The sequence below is a fragment of the Dendrobates tinctorius genome, unplaced genomic scaffold (genome assembly GCF_039654945.1).
Source record: "Dendrobates tinctorius isolate UK_male_01 unplaced genomic scaffold, ASM3965494v1 ptg000203l, whole genome shotgun sequence".
Taxonomy (NCBI): domain Eukaryota; kingdom Metazoa; phylum Chordata; class Amphibia; order Anura; family Dendrobatidae; genus Dendrobates; species Dendrobates tinctorius.
In genome coordinates, this window is record NW_027361870.1 from 18,630,844 (window position 1) to 18,658,398 (window position 27,555).

The following is a 27,555-nucleotide window of genomic DNA, read 5'->3' on the forward strand; positions in this document are numbered from 1 at the left end:
CAAAACCTCCTCCCTTAGTGCTTGCGGTGTTTTTTGAAGCAGGCAGATAAGGGGGACAGTCATGCTGTCATGCATCATCTGCACTCGCCATCCGCGTGGAATCATCGAAGGCACGCAAAACGTGGCAGATATCCTTCATAGAGGCCCACTCAGTGGTGCTGAAGTGTGACCGGCGCACAGTGCGACTTGTTTGCGCCTGATGCAGCTGGTACTCCATTACTGCTGCCTGCTGCTCACACAACCGCTCCAACATATGTAACGTTGAATTCCACCTGGTGGGTAGGTCACATATGATGCGATGTTCCGGAAGGCGGAAACGGCGCTGCGGAGCTGCAATGCGCGATCTTGCCATGCTGGAACGCCACAAGTGAGGGCACTCTATGCGGACCTTGTGCAGCAGCGGATCAAGATCCGGATAGTCCCTCAGAAAGCTCTGCACGACCAAGTTGAGCACATGTGCCAGACATGGGATGTGGGTGAGGTTGCCTAGGCCCAGAGCTGCCACCAGATTTCGGCCATTGGCACACACTACCAAGCCTGGATGGAGATTCGCTGGCACAAACCACACGTCACTCTCCTGCTTGATGGCATTCCAGAGCTCCTGCGCTGTGTGGCTTCAATTCCCCAAAGAAATTAATTTCAGTACGGCCTGTTGACGTTTGGCCACGGCTGTGCTCATATCGGTCGTAACAGGCTCCTGCAGCGTTGATTCTGAGGAACTGGAGTATGAGGAGGAGTCAATGTGTACAGACTGGATTCCTGCAACCCTTGAAGTTGGCAGAACACATACAGCACCACTCTCAAGATCTGTACCCGGCTCCACAACATTGACCCAATGGGCAGTGAGGGAAAGTTATCGTCCCTGTTCATGGTTACTGGTCCACGCATCGGTGGTCAGGTGGACCTTGCTACTGATGGCGTTTAGTAGCACGTTTAATTTTTCCCTGCACATGCTTTTGCAGGGCAGGGACGGCTTGCCTGCTGAAATAAAAGCGGCTGGCTGGGCACGGTGTATTGTGGGACTGCAAATGCCATGAAGTTACGGAAGGTGTCAGTCTCCACCAGCCTGAATTAGAGCATTTCAAGGGCCAGTAGTTTTGCAATGCCAGCATTCAGAGCCTGTGCTCGGGGATGGTTTGCCGAGTATGGCCGCCTTTTCTCCCATGCCTGTGGTGTCGATGGCTGTAGAGTGGCCTGGAAGTGTGAGGATGACAGGGAACGTGGTGCTGTGGGTGGAATGTCACTGGGTCTCTGGACAACAGTGCAAGAGGTTCTTCCATGGTGATCCTGTGAGGAAGCCTAACCAGCTGTGTGTGAGCTGGAGGAAGAGGATACAACACGAGCTGAAGAGGTGGTAGGTGGTGCTGTAGGTTGGCCTACGTCTTCAGTGTGTCTTTATAACTCCACCACGTGCTTGGTCCGCACATGTTTCCACATATTTGTGGTATTCAGGTTGCTGACACTTTTCCCTCTTTTGACTTTATGATTACACAGTTTGCATTTGACAAAGCAAATGTCATCTGCAACTGTGTCAAAAAAAGACCACTCACTGCAAGTCCTGGGAGCGCCCGTTTTGGGTTTTGGAAGAGGAATGCTCCTAACAGGTGCCAAAGTGGAGGCTACAGGCAACCAAGTCTGCCCCCTCCCTCTCCCTCCTGTTTTGGCCGTTCGGGGAATCCCTTCCTCAGAGCTGCTCCCACCACCTTCCTGTTCCTCACGAGTGTTTGGTGAACTTTATTTACGTGTTTTTTTTTTAAAAAAACAAAAAGGATGTGACCAAAGATGTGAAAGCGATAGTATCACAAACTTTTTGGAGCTATTACAATGCAGGAAGGTAACCTACAATGCAATAGATGAGGCTCCAAAAAATAGGCTAATACTAATCTGGCTGCGGCTGCAGGGCACAAGCCAGCAAAAAGGCACCTCTATCTACTCCTATATAGTGTTTGCAACCAATCAATGTAGATGGATACGGATGGAAGCACACTAATATGAGAAAAAAAATCAGGAAAAATGAGCTGCAATAAAGCAAAAAAAGGACTATGTATGAGGCAGTGACGCACGCTGAGCGGACTACAACCAGAGGTGGCTGCAGAACACACTATAACGTGAGCTGCACTCACACACAGAGACCTCACAGACAGCCGTGAACAGTGCAGAGAACTGGGCACTAGCACTGAAAGGCTGCAGAAAGGCTCCGCTGTCTACTCCTATAGTGTTTGCAACCAATGTAGATGGATACGGATGGATGCACACTAATAGGAGAATTAATGAAAAATGAGCAGCAATAAAACAAAAATATGTATGAGGCAGTGACGCATGCTGAGCGGCCTACAACCAGAGGTGGTGCAGGACACACTACAGCGTGAGCTGCACTCACACAGACTTTGCAGACAGCTGTGAACAGCGCTGCAAGGCAAAAGAAAGCTACAGTGATTGATAATGTAGCCTGGGTAAAGCACAATATCATTTAGCAAATCGCTATCTCTAACTGTCCCTCAGAGTCTTCAACAGCAGCCTGTCTCTAACTGAATTCACAGCAAAGTGAACCCTAAATGGCGGCAGCGGCTTTTATAGTGTATCATCACATCATTTCAGCAGCCAATCACAGCCATGCCATTAGTTAACATGCCTACATGCCTAACAGGATGTGCCCACACTTCTGAGGATTCCTCATTGGCTGAATCAAATCAAACTGGCTCATAGCATTATGGGAACTTCTGATTACGGTATTCGATATGCAAAAAGTATCGTAACGCAGTATCGGAATTCCGATACCGCGAATATCGGCCGATACCCGATATTTGCGGTATCAGAATGCTCAACACTACTCAGATGTCATTTGAGTGCAGTCCGATTTTGTAAACGCACCTATAGACTTGAATGGGTGAGCGTGAGCCGATTTGAGGATCCAGACGTCGATTCGGTCTGTAGAAAAAAACACTGATCTGCACTGCCCCATACTATCAGATAAAACATGGGATAACCCTTGCCCAAGTTATACACTCTTGTGAGCGAGGCCTAACCATCAGTCCTGAGCAGGTACCAGGTGTAAGTATCGTACCAGAACCACATGCTGGATCTGATGGTCTCTAGTTGCTTTAAAAGAACCCAAAAGTAACCATGGATCTTCTGTCTGCACAATCCGGCCACACCAATGACTTTTTATTAAAACGGACTTTAATAGACGATACTAAAGGTAAGAACTCTGATCTGAACTCTCGAGTCAGACTCCTCGCTGTCGCTTAATAATTTACTCCTGATTCCTGACAGATGACGAGGAGCCTACCGTAGCTCCAGACCGGGAAATGTGCAAATACACACACGAGAAAGTCCAAAGTCTAATGAGACATAAATATACCTTACATGGAGGTAAGCGGAGCAGAAAGGGAAGGCACGCGCTAAAACCTACAATCAAAGCCGTGTCTCACGGTATAGCTTGGAACAAAGACAGTCTGTTCATGTACTACACCTCCCGGCCAGAGATTGGGAAAGCACAGGTGCCGTGCTGCAATGTGCCGAGCCTCAGGTTGGAGGGGGCGGCATGAGAATACATAAATAGAAACAAAAGGAACATGGGGGGAGGTAACACGTCCGCAATCCCATCCATGTTCATTATGACACAGACCTGTCGGCCTACTGCGCTTTAATCAGCATTGCTTTCATCTTCCTATTGAGCCGAACACTCGTCCGTCCAGCAATTCCCAACACATCCACGATTTAATGACTGCAAACGCAAGAAGACATGTCATGCACGCGGCCGTATTATAGGTCTACGCCACGTCTGCTGGGTATGAGGCCTTACTGCAGCTCCGCATGGCTCTAATTTTATATGTGAAGGATTCTGCACAAACCCAGGAGAAAAAGACTTAAATTGGATTTTGTTTAGAGATATTCTTCCCTAAAAATATTGTTTCCTCAAATGAACAGCATCAACAGAGAAGAAATCTAAGATCCTATCCCAATATGTAGTAAGTGTAATAATAATAATAATAATAATACCAAATACCTCAAATTAGAAATGTAGTATAGTTCTTCTGATTCGCTATGTCACTTACCCCATGTCCAGGGCATTGCAGTAGATTAGTTAACCACTCATATACTAATATTTATTTAGTTGTTAGTGATTGTAACCATGGATACCTAAGCTACTGCAATGTCCTGCACATGGGGTAAGCGACATAGTGAATCCGAAGAACTATACCACATTTCTAATTGGAGTTATTTGATAATATTATTATCATTACACCTACTACATATTGAGATAGGATCTTGGCGCTGTTAATACCCCTTTAAAGGTAGCCAAAGAGATGGCTATGGCTGGAAGCAGGGTTAAACCCACGTTAGGCAGACTGACAGATACATGGCTGCTTTAGGCTGGTTTCACATTAGCGCTTTTGTGCGCAGCGCATCGTGCGCACCCGTGCGCATGCGCACTGCGCACCTATGTTTAACATGACGTGCGCATGGTCTTGCCCACACTTGCGTTTTCGTGCGCATGCGTTTTTTTGTCTTTTGCGCCAGGCGCGCCAGACGCAACATGTTGCATTTTTTGGTCCGCCCTGTCTCGTCAAAAAAACGCATGCGCACGCTTGCGCACGGAATGCGCAAAAACAACACATTGAAGTCTATGGGAACACATGCGTGCGCATGGTCTTGCGCACGATTGCGTTTTTTTGCGCATGCGTTTTTGAGGTAAACATGTCTAGAATGTTCTCTAGACAATGGAAAAAATGTCACACCTAAAAACGCATGCGCATAAAGAACGCAAACGCATGCAAAAACGCATGTAAAACGCAAGCAACGCTGCGTTGTTTTGACGCATCAGCGTGCGCATGACGCTAAAAAAACGCGTGTTTGTTTTGCGTTTTTCTTTGCGTTTTTATGCGCCCGATGCGCTGCGCAAAAAAACGCTAATGTGAAACTAGCCTTACTCTCACATAAAACTTTTGGAACAGCCTCCAATAGTGGATTAAAAATTTACGTCCACTAATGCTGCCAGATATCCAGATCAGTGAGAATCAGATTACCAGGACATCCCTGTCCTTTCCTCTATTAAAATAACAGGAAACATACAGAGAAAAAAAATCCAGCTTTGTCAGCTTTAGTTCAATTTCTTAAAGGGGTTGGCGAGATGTAAGAAAAAAAAATATTCTTAAATGTGTTCTTTATATAAGTATATACAACTTACTAATGTATTTGTATTATCAATGTTGGACCGATCTCGAGATATCAAGAGCTTGTTTGTTGTGACTGTCACCCAGCCGCGACACATGCAGCGGCGGCGGCACCGCACAGCTGATTATCGGGTGCGCTCCAGGTATCCGTGCAGCTATCCGGGAAGCGCTATACTCGGGTAAGCATTTATCCAAAGCTATTTGATCATCCCTAATCGATATGTTCACCCCCTCTCTGGCCACAACATAGAAAGAGAAGAGGGATGGTATAGCTACTGCAACCAGGTAGCCGGCTCCCTTCACCGTCAGTCCTGCCATAGGAAACAGTCTCCTGTGTTGGGCACAAGCTGGAAGTGGACCCGAGCCTGCACTGATATATGGAGATCAGGGTGTGTCTGATAACACAAGTACAAGAGTAAGTTCTATATATTTCTACAACATATATTTTTTTCAACTTGACAAATCCTTGACATGTTTGGTGCATGTCAAATGCAGGTGTACGTAGTGGGCGCTGAGCCTGCTCTATACACAATGGATGCCACCTGTGTTATACAGCCAGCACATCTCCCTAATAACAGCGACCATAGCTACCCGGTATCGCTGATTACACACATGAATTCCAGTGTAAATCCCTAAGATGCGATCCTGGTGTGGCGCTGAATTGGGAGTCCATCCCTCATCTTACAAAGCAATTGAGGGGTGACAATGGAGTGACTTGTCAGCTGGAGTTTTACTAATACATTACACTATATACGAGAAGAAGCGATCAAACTATTGCAGGTTCAAAACAAAAAGTTAAAATATTAAAGAATTAAAAAAAAATAAATAAAAGTTTCAATCAACACCTCCCCATGCTTAATCCAATACAAAAATAAATTAAAAGAAACAGTTATGAAACATCTGCAAAAGTCTGGCCAATGAAAATATTAGAAAACATAACCAGTTTGGTAAACGCCCTAAAGGAAAGAGTTACAGTAAATAAAAAAAAAACTTCACAATTGCCATTTCTCAATTGATCCACCTCTGAAAAATAAAGCAATAAAAAAGCAATAAAAAGATCGTATTTATTTATTATTATTATTATTATTATTAATGTTTGCCTATTTAGCGCTATCATATTCCGCATAGCTTTACAGACATCATCACTGTCCCCACTGGGGTTCACAATTTATAGTGGGGAAAAAAGTATTTAGTCAATCACCAATTTTGCAAGTTCTCCCACTTAAAAAGATGAGAGGTCTGTAACTGACATCATAGGTAGACCACAACTATGAGAGTCAAAATGAGAAAACAAATCCAGAAAATCACCTTGTCTGATTTGGCAAGATTTATTTTTCACATTATGGTGAAACATAAGTATTTGGTCATTAACAAAACTTAATATATTAAACTTAATATTTTGTTATATATCCTTTGTTGGCAACGACAGAGGTCAAACGTTTTCTGTAAGTCTTCACAAGGTTGGCACACACTGTTGGTGGTATTTTGGCCCATTCCTCCATGCAGATCTCCTCTAGAGCAGTGATGTTTTGGGCCTGTCGCTGCGCAACACGGACTTTCAAATCCCTCCAAAGGCTTTCTATGGCGTTGAGATCTGGAGACTGGCTATGCCTCTCCAGGACCTTCATATGCTTCTTATGATGCCACTCCTTCGTTGCCCTAGCAGTGTGCTTGGGATCATTATTATGCTGCAAGACCCATCCATGTTTCATCTTCAATGCCCTTGCTGATGGAAGGAGGTTTGCACTCAAAATCTCACAATACATGGCCCCATTCATTCTTTCATATATACGGATCAGTCGTCCTGGTCTCTTTGCAGAAAAACAGCCCCAAAGCATGATGTTGCCACCCCTATGCTTCACAGTTGGTATGGTGTTCTTTTGATGCAACTCAGCATTCTGTCTCCTCCAAACACAACAAACTTTGTTTCTACCAAACAGTTCTACTTTGGTTTCATCAGATCTTATGACATTCTCCCAACACTCTTCTGGATAACCCAAATGCTCTCTAGCAAGCTACAGACGGGCCCGGACATGTACTGGATTAAGCAGGGGGACACGTCTGGCACTGCAGGATCTGAATCCCTGGTGGCATAGTGTGTTACTGATGGTATACTTTGTTACGGTGGTCCCAGCTCTATGCAGGTCATTCACTAGGTCCCCCCCGTGTGGTTCTTGGATTTTTGATCACCGTTCTTGTGGTCATTTTGACCCCACGGGGTGAGATCTTGCGTGGAGCGCCAGATCGAGGGAGATTATCAGTGATCTTGTATGTCTTCCATTTTCTTACTATTGCTCCCACAGTTGATTTCATGACACCAAGCTGCTTGCCTATTGCAGATTCAGTCTTCCCAGCCTGGTGAAGGGCTACAATTTTGTTTCTGGTGTCCTTCGACAGCTCTTTGGTCTTCACCATAGTGGAGTTTGGAGTGTGACTGTTTGAGGCTGTGGACAGGTGTCTATTATACTGATAACAAGTTCAAACAGGTGCCATTACTACAGGTAATGAGTGGAGGACAGAGGAGCCTCATGAAGAAGAAGTTATAGGTCTGTGAGAGCCAGAAATCTTGCATGTTTTTAGGAGACCAAATACTTATTTTCCACCATAATTTGAAAAATAAATCTTGCCAAATCAGACAAGGTGATTTTCTGGATTTGTTTTCTCATTTTGACTCTCATAGTTTTGGTCTACCTATGATGTCAATCACAGGCCTCTGTCATCTTATTAAGTGGGAGAACTTGCACAATTGGTGGCTGACTACATACTTTTTTTCCCCAGTGTAAAATCCCTATCAGTATGTCTTTGGAATCTTATGTCCTCCAAGTCACAGGAAAAGAGAAATGACAGATAAAGGGAGAATTTATACAGAGAAAATCATGAAAAGTGATGTAATGATTTTGGTAACTAATAAAGAAAACAGCCAACAACTAAACCAAACTTAACATTCGAGTCTAGCAGCTCAGTCATTTATTTACTGACAATAAATATTTGACTAGTGTTCAAACACCACGCTAACTCCTGCTGAACAATATCTAGCGCTTTCTGGCACTGGACCAACGGACTGGTAACCCCTCCCCCGGATCAGATGAAAAGTCTAACCTCTCGGCTCATTGTGAAGAAGAATTTTTATTAGAAAACCTTGGCTGTTGAGAAGAAAACATCTTTTGTGCGAAGGGAATAAAAATTCTGCTCACGGAAACTTTTTTTTTGCAACTTGTATTGTTAAAGTTATTTTTAACTTCACTCGGACATTTGTCAACCATAGTGTTCCTGCGCAGCACAATGCATTATGTTTTAGGTGTTGATCCTTGCAAACAGTGGAAGTTAAGCTTTTTGGCCAGTCCCATGCAGCTTTATTAGCTCTTTCTTACATGAATGCTCCTAGGTAACAGAGAATACTACCACGCCCAACTACTTAATCTACACTAGGGCTTAAAAAATCCCTGGAGTCAAGTAGCCAAAGTGATTAGAAATATTAAGCTGGGGATTATTCATGACCATACGGTTGAAAGGGCAATGCTAAGCGGGAGGGGGAGCGGTGCTGGCATTGTGGGCCAAATAGAATCACCCTGCGGGTGAATTGTCCCGCAGGCCAGATTTTGACATGTATGTGTTACTTCATCGATCAGCACGTTACAGAAAATTATCAATAAAGTACATCTTTGTCAGTAGAACTAAGTGGTCTAAGGTGCCAGTTTTCCCTTGTAGAAAGTGCTAAGTCAGTATAAGGAGACTTATATCCCATGCAATGATCCTCTGCAAATTTAAATATCCAAATATCCTCTTTACAAAGGAAGATGAAAAAGAAGATTGGAAGTAGAAATCCTAAAACTCAATATCGAGTTTATGGTCTTTCTTCCCCTCGAAAGAGTCTATTTTCATATTTAAATCCCCAAAGGAGCATGGCATGGCCTATAAGTCTCCATACGCTGTCCTTGTTCTCTCTATAAATAGAAACTGTACCCTTTAGGCCCTTTGTTGGAGACCTCTCACCCAACCAAATCAGCTCTAATGCTTTGTAACAATTAAGGGCCACCAGAGCCTTCTCCCCACACACCAAACACATAGACAAATGGAGTTTCTCGTTTGGATTTTTATCCTAAGTCCTGTAGAATATTTACACTAAAAGTAGCCTCTTGATGGACAAGGAAACTGATAGCAGCAGGAAGGAAAAACAATACAGGTTAGCATAATCTAAAATTTGGGACAAATGTGCACTTTATTTGGGTAAATAGTATGGGACCAAGCTTAGCGACCTTCTCCAATGCCATCTATTTACATGACATCTAAAATGTTCAAAAATCAATGGTATCGTATGCCCTATATGGGAGGTGGTTCACCACTTGGGACACCCCTGTATGAGCTAGACTTGAGAGCTTGAAGTCTTGGAAGCCAAACTGTGATCAGTCAACATTATCAAGTGTGGCTTGATATTTTCTTAAGGTCATCACTTATATAACTAATAACAATACACACTATGTATCTTGACAACATGGTGGCGATAAATATGTACATGTGCATGGTTTATGTATCTTGCTGGGAGGAAAATTTACAGAGGGATAAACTGTACAAGAACAATGGCATACGATTCTTTACCACTACCTTAGGGTTTCTACATGTTAACGAACAACACTAGATAACAATACAGGGTGCAGGGAGGGGGCAATCACACCCAGGACCGGTGTAGGACAGTACCTAAAGGCTCTGTGCCCATGGAAGGACACACCATAAGAGTTAGGGCTGTTACACATTTTACATTGAGACCCAAGACCTACAGGTTATGGTCTATGGTAATAAACAACCGAGATGATTCATGTCAATAGTAAAAGTCTAAAGCCCCCTTTACACATAGCTAGATCGCTAGCGATATCGCTAAAGCGTCACCGATTTTGTGACGCAACAGTGATATCGCTAGCGATCTCGCTACATGTGACACTTACCTCCGACCGGCCCCCCCGCTGGCTATCACTGATCGCGCGAGATCGGCTTGGTCCATTTCTTGTCGTCGGCTTCCTGCTGGCGCCGACGAGCGACTCCATGGACGCGGGCGGAAGACGTCACCCTCGCTGCGTGTGACAGGTAAGTGACGACCGCCGACCGCTGCTGCATCGCTGCTGAGATCTGCCTGTTTGGCAGCTCACTAGCGACCATTTAGCGATGCACCAGCGATCCTTACCAGGTCGTATCGTTGTCGGGATTGCTGGTACATCGCTAAATGTAACGGGCCTTTAGTTGAGACAGGCACTGAATATATTGGTCCATGTGACTGGTTCTGTGTGCGATCTTCCGCATAGCTGCACTAATATGGGTTGTAAAGCAGACTACACTAGCATATTCTGCAGTTTTTTTTCCTTGTGGACCTGAGGTCCATGTGCTAAGTTGCCCATATGCACAATGGGCTACAATCGGTCCATGTATGGCTCATTGTGCACACAGGCCCAAAAAAGTTCTCCGGAGGTTTCAAACATGCAGCTTTAATGACACTTGAAATCACAGCACACCCTGACATTCACAGGATGGAGACCAGTGTATGAATTAGAAGAAGATGATCTGTAAAGAAAACACGTTTCACTCTACTTTCTCGGGAAACATGTATGCCATATGTGGCTTTCCATAGCAATGCAGATCGTCAAGACTTATGGTAGCATATCACAATAATGTATTATTTTTGTATTATAAGCAGAGTTCAGCAAAAACATTTGCAGGACCCTGGTCCATCTGGCAAGTAGTTAGCCTGTGGCCACCGGACCAGAGCACTGTAAACCTCCTACTGCCTACAATATCCTAGGTGACGAATGACATCAGTAGAGACCCTGGCATTTTGCGGCTAGCAGGTGGCTTGTAGTGATCTAATCCGGCAGCTATGCTTTACAATGTGGCTGCTGGACCAGAGTCCTGCGAATATTTTTCTCAACTCTAAACAATCGAGAGTCCTTAATTTAAAGGGAATCTATCAGCAAGTTTTTGCTATGAAATCTGAGGACAGCATAATGTAGGGGTTACAAAACTGAATTCAACGATGTGTCACTTATCAGGCTCTGTGCTGTTGTTTACTTACAATGAAGGTTTTATCTCTAGGACATTATCATTGCCCTGACTAGCTGGCTGGTGAGCAGTAGTCCGACCACGCCCCGTCCTGTGATTAGCAGCTCATTATCAACAGACTATGTACACAGAAAGCTTTGGTGTGGGCAGCTTTCCGAGCTCTGCTACATGCTACATCTAAGAACTCTGATCGTGTCACAACTGCTGCAACCGGTAAACTTTGCAGATGCAAGTATAAAAAAGTATGAAAGTGGAGAATTCATGTGGTATTTATTCCTGCAATACTTTAGGCTGAGCACTTATTAATTTCTCTCTGTTCTGGAGTAAGTAATGTGGAATGGGAATGTCATAAAGCGTCTAATCATTAACAGTACCATGATTTATATAATTGCATAATAGTCCCATTTCCTATGATTAGTAGGAACCAATAAAGCCAAAACTCGTATCCAAACATTTACTCAGTAACTGATTTGTCTAATAAAAACAAATCCCGGAGCCGGTCTCATCCCGTGCCAGCTCTGCGCACAGCCCGTAGAAGCGTCCTGAAAGAGTACCTTAGACATTAGGTTAGCTTATGCCCGGAGATCAGTTTTCTCCCTTTGTGGAATTTCCTCTGCGCCCCTAAACGATGCTATCCCCAGGCAGATAGGGAGCAGCCATCGCGCTGCCCTCCTGCGCTCTCTTCATCTTCACCACAAAGAGCTGTGAATGCAAATAGGTTTTGAATATACAAATTAAAAACACTAGTTTATCACCGCGCGGAGATTTGCATCAGGAAAAGCGGTATTATCAAGAGCGCGAGATTATGTTTCCATTTATCCTGAAAACTGATTCTCATGTAATGAAAACGTCCCTACAATGTCTGTAATTAGCCTGCGTCTTGTGTGACGGCTGTCACAATGCTTAGGTTATGCCATAAAACACTCATTAAGGCTAATCTCTAATCTTCCTATAACCTTCCTTGCTCTTTTCCATTACTGCATAGTGTAATCCTGTCTGCTGTCAATAAATATCTGCACCAAATACCCGGTACATTTAAAAAATGTATTGGTTCACAGGGAAACCTTGTTTTCTATGGAGTAATTCCAAGTGGGTCTAGCAGCAGATTTTAAAATATAAACTGCACACATTATTAAATAGATCTCCTAAACCTGATGAGTCTGGTGTACTTACTTTGAACATCAATGTCAATAGGGCTGTGTAATCCTAATAATAAATGGAATCTGTCACCAGGTTTCCGATATGGAATCTGAGAACACCATAATGTAGGAGTAGAGATTCTGATTCCAAGGATGCGTCACTTATTGGGCTTTTTCCATTTTCAAACAATCAGTGTTTCATCAGCAGGAGATTATCACTACCGGACAACTGGTTCAAGCACACCCCCAGCACTGATTAGCAGCTTTTTGTCACTATATAATGTACACAGAAAGCTATGGTGTGGTCGGGGCTATACACAGCTCAGCATTCAGAGCTCTGCTAGATCCGCAGCAGATAAACCCGAGAGACTATTGTAACTGCTGCACCCAGTAAGCTACGTGATACATCGCTGGAATCAGGGTCTCTGTCCACACTTCATGCTGCTGTCAGGTTACATAACAAAAACCTGCTGATATATTAAGTTAAAGATAAACATTTTAATAGTATTGCAATAAAATGAAATAGCTAATGTGTCCAATGTGCTCAGTCACCGCCCACCCGACCTAAATGAGAGCTGCAGATTGTACACAGCAGTGTGAGATCTCAGCTCCTCAGTGCCCTTCGTTCCTGTTGTTGCTATCAATCAAGCTAGGTTGGTGGAGTCTAACATTTCATAAAGGATTATTCAGCCATTCTACAACAGATTTTCAAAGTAAGTACACCAGCCTCATCAAGTCACGACTAGATATCCGGAAAGTAATGTATTTAGTTTGTGAAATCTGGTGATGGATCCACTTTAATGAGTGATTTACACAAGCTTCTCAAAATATTTTGAAAAGATTGTAAATGTGTTACGGTTTGGAACAAATAAGTTACTACGACTTTTTAAAAATGTCTCCAAAATTCGGACATGCTGCAAGTAAAAACCTGTAGTAAATCGTCTGACTGGAGTAGTTTTTATGGTAACTGGAGATAAAACGTTTTGGTGTAACCTTTGCGTTAGCGTAGCGAGATCCAGACATATTGATTTTGGGATCGTAGCATTCGCTAGGATTGCACGAGAAACACTGTTCATGTGGAGGAATGCGATCGCCCAAAATAGATTCTCCTCAAAATTGAAATTGCAACACCACAAAATAAAAGTGGTGGAATCGTGGAAATCCCAGGATGGATAGACATAATAATGATGTGCAGATGTTGAAATGAAAACAAAATTTTCACAACATCTTGATTTATTTGAGTATGAGAACTGAGTATGAGCGCCATGTGCAGAAATCCTCAGGCTTACACACCTTGGCCGCTATCAATGAGATTATTCATGATTGTTTGAGGAATGTTCTGCCATGCTGAATGCACATGGGACAGCAAATCATCAAGATCCGCCGCTGGCAGCTCCCTTTGGTGATCAATGACGTCACAGATGTGCTTGATGGGAATCTAGTCCAGAAACGCTGCAGGTACATTTTTTTTTACAACATTTTACACATTAGCATATTGGAGGTACTGCAAGATACAAGGTGCATCCTTCTGAATGATAGGTTTCTGGGGGTTACAACTGATGATACTTTCATGACCTATACTAAGCAGGAAAAGTACCATAAAAAAACCTCTCTAAAAGGGAACCTGTCACCAGGTTTGCCCCATAAGATGGGACGCGTCATCCACACAAAGCAGGAGGAGGACGGCATCAAAAGAAGAAGGGAGGGGCCAGACCAAGACCAGTGTCGCCCCTCGGAGCAGACGGCCCCTCAGGAGAGTATTATAATAAAACTTGGTGATAGGTTCCCTTTAAATATTTTGGCATACAAAGAAAACTGGTAATGTATATTATAATTAGTGATAATCGAACGTGCTCGGATAAGGTGTTATCTGAGCATGCTCGAATGCTAATTGAGTGTGTTAAGAATGCTCTAATATGTTAGAGTCCCCTTGACTGCATGTCTCACGGATGTACAACAGTCACAACACATGCAAGGCTTGCCTAACAAACAGGGAATCCCTGCATGTGTTGTGGCTATCGAACAGCTCCTAGACATTCAGCCGTGGGGACTCGAACATATTTTTCGAGCACGCAGAAGACGCTCGGTTAGCATCCGAGCAGGCTCAGATAACACCTTATCCCACCACGCTCGCACATCACTAGTTATAACCTATTTATGCCAAATATTGGAAAAAAGAAGAAAAATTAACTATGTAAGGTGGAATTATTGATCTCTACAACTGAAAAAGTAGAATGGACCTGAGTTGGCCATAAAAGGCGTGTTTACGGCTTGATACTTATGCGATAGCAAGAGCCAAATGTCCATTGGAAAGGAAAGGAACAGCTTTTAAAAAAGCTTACATGCAAAGCAATGTGGCTTTGTGGAGAAGGTTGTGATGTTCTCGTCCTGATACCTTGCCAATTTAATCAACTATTCGCTAAGTAAGACTACAGATTCCTAATCTCTTTTATATTGCCTCCTAAGCTCCTATCTGCTGCAGCCAGATCAGCCGTACTGTGCCGTACAGTACATGCCCCTTATAAAGATTCATAAGGGAAAAATATGATTTTCTTATAGGAATCATAAAGAAGTAAAAAATTATCTGTAAACTCGTAAGTGGCAAGAGCCTGTTCACACTAGTGAAAATTAAGTACAGTCACATTATATGAAGGTAGCACTGGAACCTAAATAAGGCTGTTAGAACTGCCACACATTCAGCGGAGTGAATGGCAAGCAATCTTCTGGGCTACGGGTGCTGCTCAATTTTCTGTACATTGCCATGGCCGTTGCCATTGCTATTTATTAGTAGAGGGGAAGTGGGTCGCCCTCCCAGGGCCGTGGGGTACTCGGTACCGGGCCGGTGCCAGTGGGATGTGTCACAGCAGCGGTGACCCGGACCGTGGCCCTGGGCGCCCAAGTAATAGGGGAATGTAATGGTTTGGATGTATAGTTCGTGACGCCACCTGTGGTGTTCAGCAAGGGAGGTGTTAAGCCGACGCTGCAGACAGATCCTCCGGGACAGATGGTGTGGTGCAGCAATGATGGTATAGCCCTACACAGGCAGGGCTGTTGTCCCAGGGCAGTGTGGATGTGGAGACACTTAGATGGTGTAGTGTCCGGCGCAGGGGATGTAGCAGTGATGGGCGGATGCAGGAAGGAATGGAGGACACCAGGGCATGTAGTTCCAAAGCTTTACTCACAGACTGTAGTGCCCGCTTCTGTGCCGTGTCCTCCGGGTCAGGGACTCAGCCAACCTCCAGGCAAGATGGAAAGCTCCCCTCCACACTCCGCCAACTTATGTGCCTTTCCTGAACGTCTCCTCTATAGCGCCTTTTAGTGTGAAGGTCTCCAGTACCGTGGTACTCTGGAGTTCCTCCTGACAGATGTTCCCCAGAACTCCACTTGTACGGCAGACAGCTGTAGCCTGCTTCGGGGACTCCCTTCTCCTGAGTCCCAGCTCTCTATCCAATTGATGTTGTGCCCCAAGTCTTAGATGGGAGTAGTGCATTTACAGGCAACTACTCCACCGGTGTCTGCTGCAGAACCATAAGTGTCCATACAACCTCGGGGACCAGGTCCCGGCCATGCGCTGAGAACCTATACGCAGGATTCCTCTTCTAACCCACGTCCTCTCTGTGCTCTCTACTCCTTCGTTCCGTACTTGTCTTTCTTTCTTATGGAAGCTTAGGTTTCAGTTCTACGTCTTTCTCCTTCTTTTCCTTTCCCGTGCCAGCTGGCTCAGATCACTGAGGCAGCTGCAGCACTCCTTCCTCCATCCCTTCTTCCAGGGATCCTCACTCCTGTCTGAGTGACTTCCTACCTGACTGACCTTCTGTCATACTGACCTGTCATCCTACACTTTCCCACTCTTTTATCTATCTTAACTCCACCCACCTCCCAGCAAGTCCAGTGTTCCAAGCAGGGAACCACCAAAGGTGCTCTGCTACCCTCTGAGCAAGGAGTCGCAATGTGGTTGTGCAGAACTACCCTGTTTTGTGGGGTGTGAGTGTTTGAGCGTGGAAAGGAGTTCCCACCTTACCCGGATGGTGGGGTACCACACCTTAGGAGAGAGAGGAAGGTGCAGTACCTCTGTGGCGATTGAGCCTCAGGGGCGCAACACAGGAAGAGTTGAGAGAAGCTGATCAAGCTGGCAAACGTGTGTGTACAGCTGCAAGTGGTGAGTTCAGTGGGCATCCCCTGTCTCACAGTCACATGGCCATGCAAGCTTATATCTCAGGTTAAAAATGCAGCTCCATTTTTCCCAGGGATTTATAAGACTAAGAACAAGTGCCTCCATAGCCTTACCACTACTTCCATTTGTAAAAACCTGCTAACAAGTTCCCTTTAATTTTAAAAGTGTCATCAATAAGTACATTGCTGATTGGCTGCTTCTTCCAGATTAAGACGTTTGGTGTATTTATTGGGATCAGGCATAACCATGCTATGTTAGCAGTGACAGTCCTCAACTTATGAACATCTGTCTTACACGACCTCTAGCTATGAACGCCAGATGTTAAAAAAAAAAAACTCTAATACTCACCTCTCGGGCCGCCAAACCTCTCGCCATCCCATTTCTTTGCACGCCACAACACCAGCCTCATCACTATACGCCAAAACTTACAGCGTGTTGTATGTTGTAAGATCGTGACATTGCCAAGACATGTGCCGCGACCTTAAAATGTGCAGTGACCCTTTAGGCCGAAGATGCGGTTCCCAACAGTGGAAGAAGAGGATTGGATGGCGATCATCGTTGTGGCCAGACAGGTCAGCAAAGAGATGAGAATAATTTTTTTTTTTTGTTGACTTTCTCCCATTTACATACAAATTAAGGTTACGAAGGAACCTATAGAACCTGGTTTGTAACCTGGGAACTCCCTGTATAGGAAGGGGGTTCGTAACCCAGGGACTACCTGTAGAGCAGTGTTCCCCAACTCCAGTCCTCAAGGCCCACCAACAGATCATGCTTTCAGGATTTCGTTAGTATCGCTCAGGTGATAATTGCATCACCTGTGCAATACAAAGGAAATCCAGAAAACATGATCTGTTGGTGGGCCTTGAGGACTGGAGTTGGGGAACCCTGCTGTAGAGGAAGGGGGTATGTAAACTGGGGACTACCTGTATAGATAGGGAGTTCGTTACCCGGAGACTACCTGTAGAGGAAGGGGGTTTGTAACCCGGGGACTACCTGTAGAGGAAGGGAGTTCGTAACCCAGGGACTACCTGTAGAGGATAGGGGTTTGTAACCCGGGGACTACCTGTAAGAGGAAGGGGGTTCGTAACCTGGGGACTACCTGTAGAGGAAGGGGGTTCGTAACCTGGGGACTACCTGTAGAGGAAGGGGGTTCGTAACCTGGGGACTACCTGTAGAGGAAGAGAGTTCGTAACCTGGGGACTACCTATAGAGGAAGGGGTTTGTAACCCGGGGACTACCTGTAGAGGAAGGAGGTTTGTAACACGGGGACTACCTATAGAGGAAGGGGGTTCGTAACCCAGGGACTACCTGTAGAGGAAGGGGGGTCTACAAAAAAGGTATTGCTTGCTGTACATAACTATGGTACGCTATGCTGCATTTCTCTACATGTGTTTCCTGCTCCATCCTCCATCCTAAGTAGTTATAAAGCAAATGTGCCTAAAAGAAAAATCTGAAAATTGACAGGGTAAGGGAGTATACAGTAAACCATTTTATGTTGTATACCAAATGAGAGCATAAACAGCATCTCCTCCTGGGGAATGACTGTCCACAGTCCCATAAGCATTTTTTTTTCATACTTGTCATCTTTCATACCTTTCATCTAACTTCTATCTGTGATAATGGCATTAAAATATTCCTTGCAGCAAGGTTATCTGTCCTCCCGCGTAAGTCAGTGTGCTTGATAAAAGGAACACAATTCCTTCATCTGCCTATGAGGCTCCTTACAAGTAAGCCCACTGTGTCCCGGGTGTGATCTGCGCAGCTCCTAATCTCCTGTATATAGATATCTGCTGTATACTCCCGGGGTGCTCTGTAGGATACAGACGGGGATCAGTGTAATGCATTATGCAGCGCAGAATAAATACATGTGACAAATGCATTCTTGTACAAAAAGGGGTCACGATAACTATTAAGCTGCCACAAGGGACTAGATTTAAAGGGCATTTTCTACCCAGACTTCTTGTGCAAAGTCTTTCTCCATTATGTCCACTGTGTCTGAGTTTTATCCAGTTCTGACAAATGCTGATGTCATCCATTACATCACACTTCCTAACATTTTTAACACTCAAAACAGGGACACTTGAGCCCCAAATGGACATTTTTGGGTGCGGTTAGCATAAACTCTGTCCCTTTAGAATTTTGGCTTGCATGGTTGTCCCTATAAAAATATGTTGGGGTCAACATTTTTCAAAAAATCTAAACTGGAAATTTATCCTCTTAATCTGTGATATTTTGGATTTGGGGATGGAACTCGCCAACTAGGAGATTGGGAAATCTATCAGCCCAAATGGGCGCAATAATTGCAGCCAACATTATATCACAGAAATGGGTGAGTACAATGTGCAGAAGGTACAACACGAAAAACAATTACAATCCATCTCTTAAAGTAAAACCCTTTAAACATTTACATTGAACCTGTTGATTCGTCTGCAATGTCTCCCGGTACATGTACAGACATAATCACATGCGTCTTAGTGTAGGATTAGATTTTATTACACCAAGATTCCAAAATATAATCTGAATTGTTTGTAGATCTTTGACATCTGCCGGGAATTAATTCAAGTAGCTAGCTGTGTAAAGATTTACTAATAAATCTATCACAATCCTTCAAGCAAAAACAGCAATTCTTGCATTGTTTTTCCTTTTTTTTTATGATTTGCAAGGCAAAGATCACAGAGAACCTGTCACCAGGTTTTCCCAATATAAGGTACGGCCAGCACCTTTCAGTCCTCTTTTACCGCATACTAGAATTCTGTATATATCCCCAATCCTCTCTGCAAGGCACAAAAAACAGCTTTTATTGTACTCACAGACGGGACGTTCCGATGGGCGTCTCTGCCTTCATCTGGCGCCTTCTCTCCTCTTACAATCGCCGTCCTCCATCGCTGCTGCGTGTGGATGACGCATCCTACGTCATCCACACAGTGTCCCCCATTACTCTCCTTCACAGACGCATTTCTCTTTCACAATTCAGTAGTGCGCATGCGCCAGCTTTGCCTACGGGTCATCGCCTTTCTTCAACCTTTCCCGGTACATGCGCATTATAGTGCTTTTATCTGCCATGCCGAAGTGCAATCGCGCAGGAGCACGATGGGGAACACTGCGTGGATGACGTAGGCCACGTCATCCACACGAAGAAGAGAAGGAGGACGGCGATCGCAAAAAGAGAGGAGGCGCCGGATCAAGACCAGAGACACCCATCAGACCGGACCACACTTTTCGTAAGTATAATAAAAGGTCTTTTTATCCTAGAAAAAAAGGCTAAACGGCAATACCAGACACAGCCTACTATCAAATATGGCGCTGTTGCTGGAAAAAAAGAAAAGCAGAAAAAAAAACAATTCACATAATCTCCTAAATCTCAAAGCAATTCTCATTTTACCTACATTGTTTTTTATGTTATTTCACTAATGTATGCTATATATAGTCACTACCATTTTACAGACTTCGAGACATTTATAGTACAAGAATTGTAATATTTACCCAGCTTGTCATAGATAACGTCTGTTTTGTCTCCAGACCCTATAAAAACATTCCTGGTGCTAATCGACCCTGACCCAGTACTAAAATGACACTTCTCACCATTGACACTAGCAGTTTATGCATCAAATCCTCGGCCGTGGAAAGTTTGATGTAGACGATTTAAAGGAGCTGTTCGGCCCTCGTGTTGGTGGCCACACGGCTTTACTTAATCGCAGTCTGTTATTAGGATACCGAAACGTCGTGAAAGAAATTCTTTCACATTGTCACTGGCGGCACACAATGGTTGAACAAAAACAAGGAATTCCCTACTGAAGTGAAAACTTAAAAGGAAGTAAATAACGTGAAATATTTGACGCCGAAACTTGAAAATCAAGTTTTGACATTCTTCTGCTACTAATTTTAAATCTATTGTCAAAATAGTTAGTTACCCTGACAAATCGTCTGGTTGTATCTTTAGTCACATAATGATGTCACTGTCTGAGCTCTGCTTTACCAGGTAAACTAGTCCAAATGACGCAGGATCACAACATCTACATGTGCGACATGTTCCCAATTATCTTCAGAATGCCATGTAACCGTCTTGTCGTTGATGATGTTAAAGGGAATCTGTCAGCAGGATTTCGGCCCCAAACTATTTATATGCACATGTAGCTCTTTCAAAGACAAGCCCAGCAATACCTTTACATGGCCGGTCTGATCCTCCGTTAATGAGAAATCAGATTTTGAAATGATATGCAAATAAGGCTGAAGGACTATGGTAGATCTGAAGCCTCTGTCACTTCAGCTCTATTTCCCGCCCAGCCATGCCTCTTCCTGCTTGACTGTCATCCTTTATGCTGAGTGACTTCAGGCAAAATAAGTGTCAGTCATTCAGCAGAGCTGGGGGAGGGGAGTGAATAGAGCTGGAGTGACAGAGGCTTCAGATCTACAAATAGCTCTTCAGCCTCATTTGCATATCAATTCAAACGCTGATTTCTCAGTAACTGAAAGACAACTGCAGCAATACCTTTCCATTGCCAATCCATTCCTCTAAGAGCTACATGTCCATAGAAATAATTTGTGCTGTCAAATCCTGCTGACAGATTCACTTTAAGACTATAGCCATTGGCTGCTGTACGTAGAGTGAGCCAACAATAAAACAGAATGCAAAAATAGAGCCATCACTACATGACTTGTAGGAAAAAATGCAGTCAGGCATGACAAGACATCTACCTCCCCAATAGGGTTCACTTTGGCATGAAATTTGGCACCATATCTATGCTTGAAATGCCACAAATAATATAAAAAAGTACAACGTTATTGCCAATCAGAGAACACACACTGGATGTGGTTTACGCTCTTTGTTATTATATGCCATCATCTTAGCATGAGACATTCCCTTATGTTTTCAATATTATTCAGACAAGATGCTACCCGAGCACCAATATTTCTACCCAAGAAAAACAATAGACTCAAAGAAGAAGAAAAGGACTGCAGCTTAAGAGCAAGCAAGAAGGTACAACGAAGTTAAATGGAACTGTGGTCGAAACGCGTTGCTTGTCCTCCAGTGCATTGTGATGTCCGAGGAGCTTTCCATGTTTTTAATATACAGTATATGGAATAAAAAAGATAATTTTTATACTATTTGGAGCTGGAACATTTCTTTTGAATTTATGTATGAGTTATGCACCTCCCATCCGGCTAGTGGGCACAGACTCGCTCTCCATACACTTGGATTGGGCCGAGGCCGCACTTCGTCTAGTGACACTGCTAGCCAGTGGGCATGGCCGACTAGAGGGCACGGCTTTGTTCATGTCTCATCAGGACGGAGTTCCAGGCACCTTCTTTTACATGGTGAGCTGGCTAATTTCTTCATTTTGTTGTGAATAACTCATACATACTCTACGGTCCCGGGTCTGAATCCGGTGAATTACCACAGCACACAGTGCGTGCACTTGGGGAATTCATAAGTCTGCAGTCATACAGAGTAACTGCAGACTTATTGTTTTGGAGTGGAGAACCCCTTTAAGTGAAAGGAGATACACTGCAGTTCTTACAACAGGACAGATCAGAATTGTCATTTTACCGGAGACATCTCTTAAGTGCAGTCCTGGAAGCTCCACTAATCAGATTTGAAGGCATTCCCTACTGATAATGTCAGTGGTGAGAAATACGGTATTAGGACACATGGATGTGACAGTCTTAGATTTCTCTTGGATCTCAAAGCGCAGGTGCCACGGATGGATGCGTAAATGAAACATCAGAAAAGGATTTGAGTGTGAGAGAAAATAATAGATTCCCCCCATGCTAAAACACAAAAATGCCACAATCTAATACAACATATATATATAGACCATGGCAATAACTTCTCTTACCTTGATGACACAGGGAACTAATGTTGCAGAATGTTCATGGTAGAAAATCCATAGTTTCCTACAAGACAGAAACATGATGTCTAAGTGGACAAGATAAAGCTGGTACACGCACCGATATCACACAGTGGCGGGCTAGTTATCCTCTCTGGTTATCAGAGTAAAGCCACACACAGGGCTCCAGGCCATAAAGGAGGTTCCCACCAGAGGAAACATGAGTCCTGTCCATACAATGAAGACATTAAGGATGATCCTGACTCTTCTGCAAAGACTAAGTGAACGACATTCGGATGCTGTAACACGGTAACAGTAATTGGCCTCACTTCATTAAGGTGCCGAATACCAGAAGGTATTGATGCTGAATACATTAGAGGAGACTGCAGTCATTTCACAATTTCCACAGCTGTCATCATAATTTTTTCCACCCAACTATCAAAAGTCGACATATTTCTGATTTGAACCAATAACCTGCAAGTGATTTGTAAATTTATATCTATTAATATACACAAGCATTACATTTCTTGTTTTGGGGGCCATTGTTGGAAACCTAAAGCCCCCATAAACATCAGACTAACTACCAATATCGATGGGTTAGTCCGACAGTTTAATACGTATGGGGACAGATGATTGTCGGGGGGAGTTAAGGATCCAGCAGTGCTGATTTCGCTCTGCCGATCCTTATGTTCTCACTAAGGAAAGCAAGAAAAGTCTGGCAGCGGCTCTCTCACTCGAGAGCCGGCGAGAAACTGCAGACAAAATGATTGTTAGAAAATGATTGGGGGCTTCAGACAACTTCTTCTAATTCAAGAACTGTGTAATGCACACAAGACCCCTTGTTATCTATTAGAACAAGCTCTCAATGGTCCATCGATGAGGTCACCAAGAGCCTAATCATTTCAAACAGAATCCGACCTGGTGATTGTCCTTCTTTTCTGGCCAGATATGTATCCTGCAGTGAAGCTGCAATCAGATTAATAACCAATCACACAATGTATGGATGGACGAAGTCCACCAGAATATGAGAAACTGTTTGCTGTTACGTCCATGTCTGATATAGTATCTTCACAAAGCATTATAGGGTGCAATAGCCTGGTATATTAAGCCATCAATGCTCAAATGTGCCGGTAAACATTAAAGGAATGTTTGCCGGACTCGACAATTTAGTTGGGAAAGGTCAATCATCTAATGAGCATTATTGACTGTTCTGACTTTTCTTCTACACCCGGTATTGGGACAAAGTATGATCACATTTGATGGATTTCAATATGCTAGATGCTTTTATACTCATGGGAGACAGATCACCATCAGAAATGTTTTCATGGGCTTATTTCTTTCTCCCCAATAAGAACACACAATCGACAAGATCAACCATGCCAAGAAATGCATATGTATAGAGGCGTCAGGAGGAAATGCTGTTGATAGAACATTCGGCACGCTAAGGTGTAGATGGATATTAATGACCTTCCCACATGATAGAGCATCAATATCGGTATGGTAAGGGTCCGACACTTGGCACCCCCATCAATCAGCTGTTTTCAGCTTCAGCTCTGTTCACTACGTATTGTTCACTGTTTACATTCAGATGCCACTGGAGATGAAAACAACTGTTAAGTGGGGGTGGCAGGCCACCAGAGGTCTGATAATAGTGAGATTGAATGCCCCATTTAAAAGGGATGTCCAGTCTTAAACTACAAGTCTGCAGTCACTCTATGTGAATCCCCAATGTGCGCGCATTGCGCACTGTCATGATTCTCCAGTGCCAGCAGCGAGAGGCCATGCGATCTGCATTCTTTAGGTCACATTCTGACTAGACGTGTCCGGCCTCACTCAATACATTTGCATTGAACTAGGCCGGATACAGTCTAGTCAGCGAGTGACTGCATGTATGCAAATCGCATTTCTAGGGTCCTCTCCCACAATGCCTGCACCGGAGAATCCTAACAGTGTGCAGTGTGTGCGATGGGAGGATTCACAAGTCTGCAGTCACATAGAGTCACTGCAGACTTGTAGTTTAACACTGGACATCCCCTTTAAGTTAAGTATAACCACTGAAGTAACTGGAAATAGAGACTTGCTATATGTTTAACAGATTTGAAAAATATCAAGTATAAGTGCTTAAAGTTATTGCGGTTAATCGATTGTTTAATCTTTTAAGTACAGTAAAACTCTATATTACACAGCTACATAGAAAGACATGAGAGGTAACCAGAAAAAAAAAATGCAAGAGGCGGCATATTTACACAGCAATTACTCAGAGATCCGTGAGCGTTGTTTGCTTTGTATATCAAACATTTGTGTTCTCGTAAATTAGGGATAGTCAATGAACTACAACCCCCCACCGGCATTTTTTTTTTTTTTTAATCCAATAGAACATTGTAAGAAAATATTTTTCCAATAATTTTCTTCAGAAAAATATATCATATTATTATTACTGATTAATAAGTTAATAAAGTGATAATAGCATTTTTCAGAAATATCTTTTCGGAAAGCTAAAAACAAAAAAAACAAAAAAAGATTAAAAAAATGAATCAAACACAAAGGAAAAATTTGCAGAGGAGCATCAATCACAGGTTCCTGTTCTACTTAATTTATTTACGAAGAGGCAAATTGGATGCGATGTTTGAGAACACGACTTTTCAAGGAGATATTCACAGTTTATTGAAGTGAAAACATCATTCCGTATTTGGCTTTTCACATTGTAAATTGAAGTACATTTTACAGTATGAGGCTTAGAGGTATGCATAAAAAGTAATAAAAGCAGAACAAAAGTAAAACAAGAAAATGAAATATGCGCTCATTAAATAAACAATGTTAGAAAAACAGACCTCGGATGAAAATGCCCTTTGTGTAATAAGTATTCGGTGAATAGCACAGTACATTTATGAAATTATTGGCTGAGCCACTTTGTCGCAGAGCAGAAAGATGTTGCTATGACAAACAGCCAGAAATAAATGACATTTAAGCTTCTGGGATAAGTGAAACAGGCTGCTGTCTATACAGACTGGCTCCAAACTCTGCTGGGTTACAGCTTTCTCAGAAGGTCTCTTCTAAAAATGGACACCACTATTGTCCGTGGACTATGTCTGGTACTGCAGTTCAGGACTAATCATTTGTAAGGAGTTGAGTTGCAATTCCAGACAAAATCTGCAGACACAAGTGGCGCTGTTTCTGGGGAAAAAAAAAAACATATTGTAATCTCCTTGGTGAATATAGTGAAAAATAAAAATTTAAACAAAGCTTAAAGGGAACCTGTCACCCTATTTTTCGCCTATCAGCTGCCGGCACATCAGGGGCTTATTTACAGTATTCTGTAATGCTGTAGATAAGCCCCCGATCTAACCTGAAAGATAAGAAAAAGAGTTATATTATACTCACCCAGGGGTGGTCCGAGACCGGTTTTGGTCCGATGGGTGTCGCAGTCCGGTCCGGCGCCTCCCATCTTCTAACGGTGATGTCTTCTTCTTTCCTTCCCGTCGCGGCTCCTGCGCAGGCGCACTGCTCTGCCCTGTTGAGGGCAGAGCAGAGTCCTGCAGTGCGCAGGCGCCAACAGACATATTCCCTTTAATAGGGTGACATATTCCCTTTAAAGGAAAATTGCTAATATCGATTTTAAAAGCCAGCGTTACCAGCATTGTCCTCCTGCTCCCGGCTACTGATGGAGGGGCACATGAACGGACTCGATTTTCCCCAGCCTCAATTGAATAACACCATGCGTGACATTGTGCATGCGCTGTTTTCCAAGGTCGTGTGCAGTGGCATGTAATGGAGCCACTGATGGATTGGTCTGTCATCAAGTCATACTGCCAGAGGAAGAAGATTGTACTGAATAAGAGCAAGAACTTGTCAGATGAAGACATCAACGATGATGATGTGCTACTCAAACTATACTAGAAGTAAGGTGATTTTTGCGAACATTTGCCAAAGTAAGGACAGAGTGATCACTGTAGAATAAGATGTGCAATTCTATTTGCATCGCTCTGGTCCGCTATCCTGTCTGGTCCTCGATGGCAACCAATTTTCACTTCTGCACCAGGTATCCTCGACCAGGTATTCTGAGTACCTGTGACATTTACTAGGCCTTGAAACATCATGATATCTCTTCAGGAAGAATGAGTGGACCTCACACGCCATAGGTGCCAAGGGTGCTAATAGGACAATGCAAGGAGCAGAAGTGCAAAACAGTTGCCACAAAGAGATGCAATACTGTAGTATCTGGAGAAGAATAACCTCATGACCCAATATCAACATGGGTTTACGAGGGACCGTTCCTGTCAGACTAATCTGATAAGCTTTTATGAAGAGGTAAGTTACGGACTGGACCAAGGGAATGCAGTGGACGTGGTGTACATGGACTTTTCAAAATCTTTTGATATGGTGCCACACAAAAGGTTGATACATAAATGAGAACAATGGGGATAGGTGAAAATATGTGTAAGTGGGTTAAGAGCTGGCTCAGTGATAGGAAACAAAGGGTGGTTATTAATGGAGCACACTCGGACTGGGTCACGGTTAGCAGTGGGGTACCACAGGGGTCAGTATTGGGCCCGCTTCTTTTTAACATATTTATTAATGACCTTGTAGGGGGCATAGAGAGTAGAATTTCAATATTTGCAGATGACACTGAACTCTGCAGGGTAATCAATACTGAGGAGGACAATTTTATATTACAGGAGGATTTATGTAAACTACACTCACTGGCCACTTTATTAGGTACACCATGCTAGTAAGGGGTTGGACCCCCTTTTGCCTTCAGAACTGCCTCAATTCTTCGTGGCAGAGATTCAACAAGGTGCTGGAAGCATTCCTCAGAGATTTTGGACCATATTGACATGATGGCATCACACAGTTGGCGCAGATTTGTCAGCTGCACATCCCTGATGCGAATCTCCCGTTCCACCACATCCCAAAGATGCTCTATTGGATTGAGATCGGGTGACTGAGGAGGCCATTTGAGTACAGTAAACTCATTGTCATGTTCAAGAAACCAATCTGAGATGATTCGAGCTTTATGACATGGCGCATTATCCTGCTGAAAGTAGCCATCAGATGTTGGGTACATTGTGGTCATAAAGGGATGGACATGGTCAGCAACAATACTCAGGTAGGCTGTGGCGTTGCAACGATGCTCAATTGGTACCAAGGGGCCCAAAGAGTGCCCAGAAAAAATTCCCCACACCATGACACCA

At 43.6% G+C, this 27,555-nt stretch overlaps 1 protein-coding gene across 8 annotated transcripts in view; it reads right to left on the minus strand.

The window, feature by feature from the left end:
- Positions 1-27,555, minus strand: part of PLCB4 (phospholipase C beta 4) — a 380,991-nt gene that overhangs the window by 289,973 nt on the left and 63,463 nt on the right. For 7 of the 8 annotated variants that reach the window (XM_073553858.1, XM_073553856.1, XM_073553857.1 and 4 more), the window contains exon 2: positions 22,373-22,430. The exons of the other annotated variant lie outside the window; for it this stretch is intronic. The gene's annotated coding sequence lies outside the window, so the exon portion shown is untranslated. The remainder of the gene's footprint in view (positions 1-22,372; positions 22,431-27,555) is intronic. 8 annotated transcript variants of the gene reach the window in all.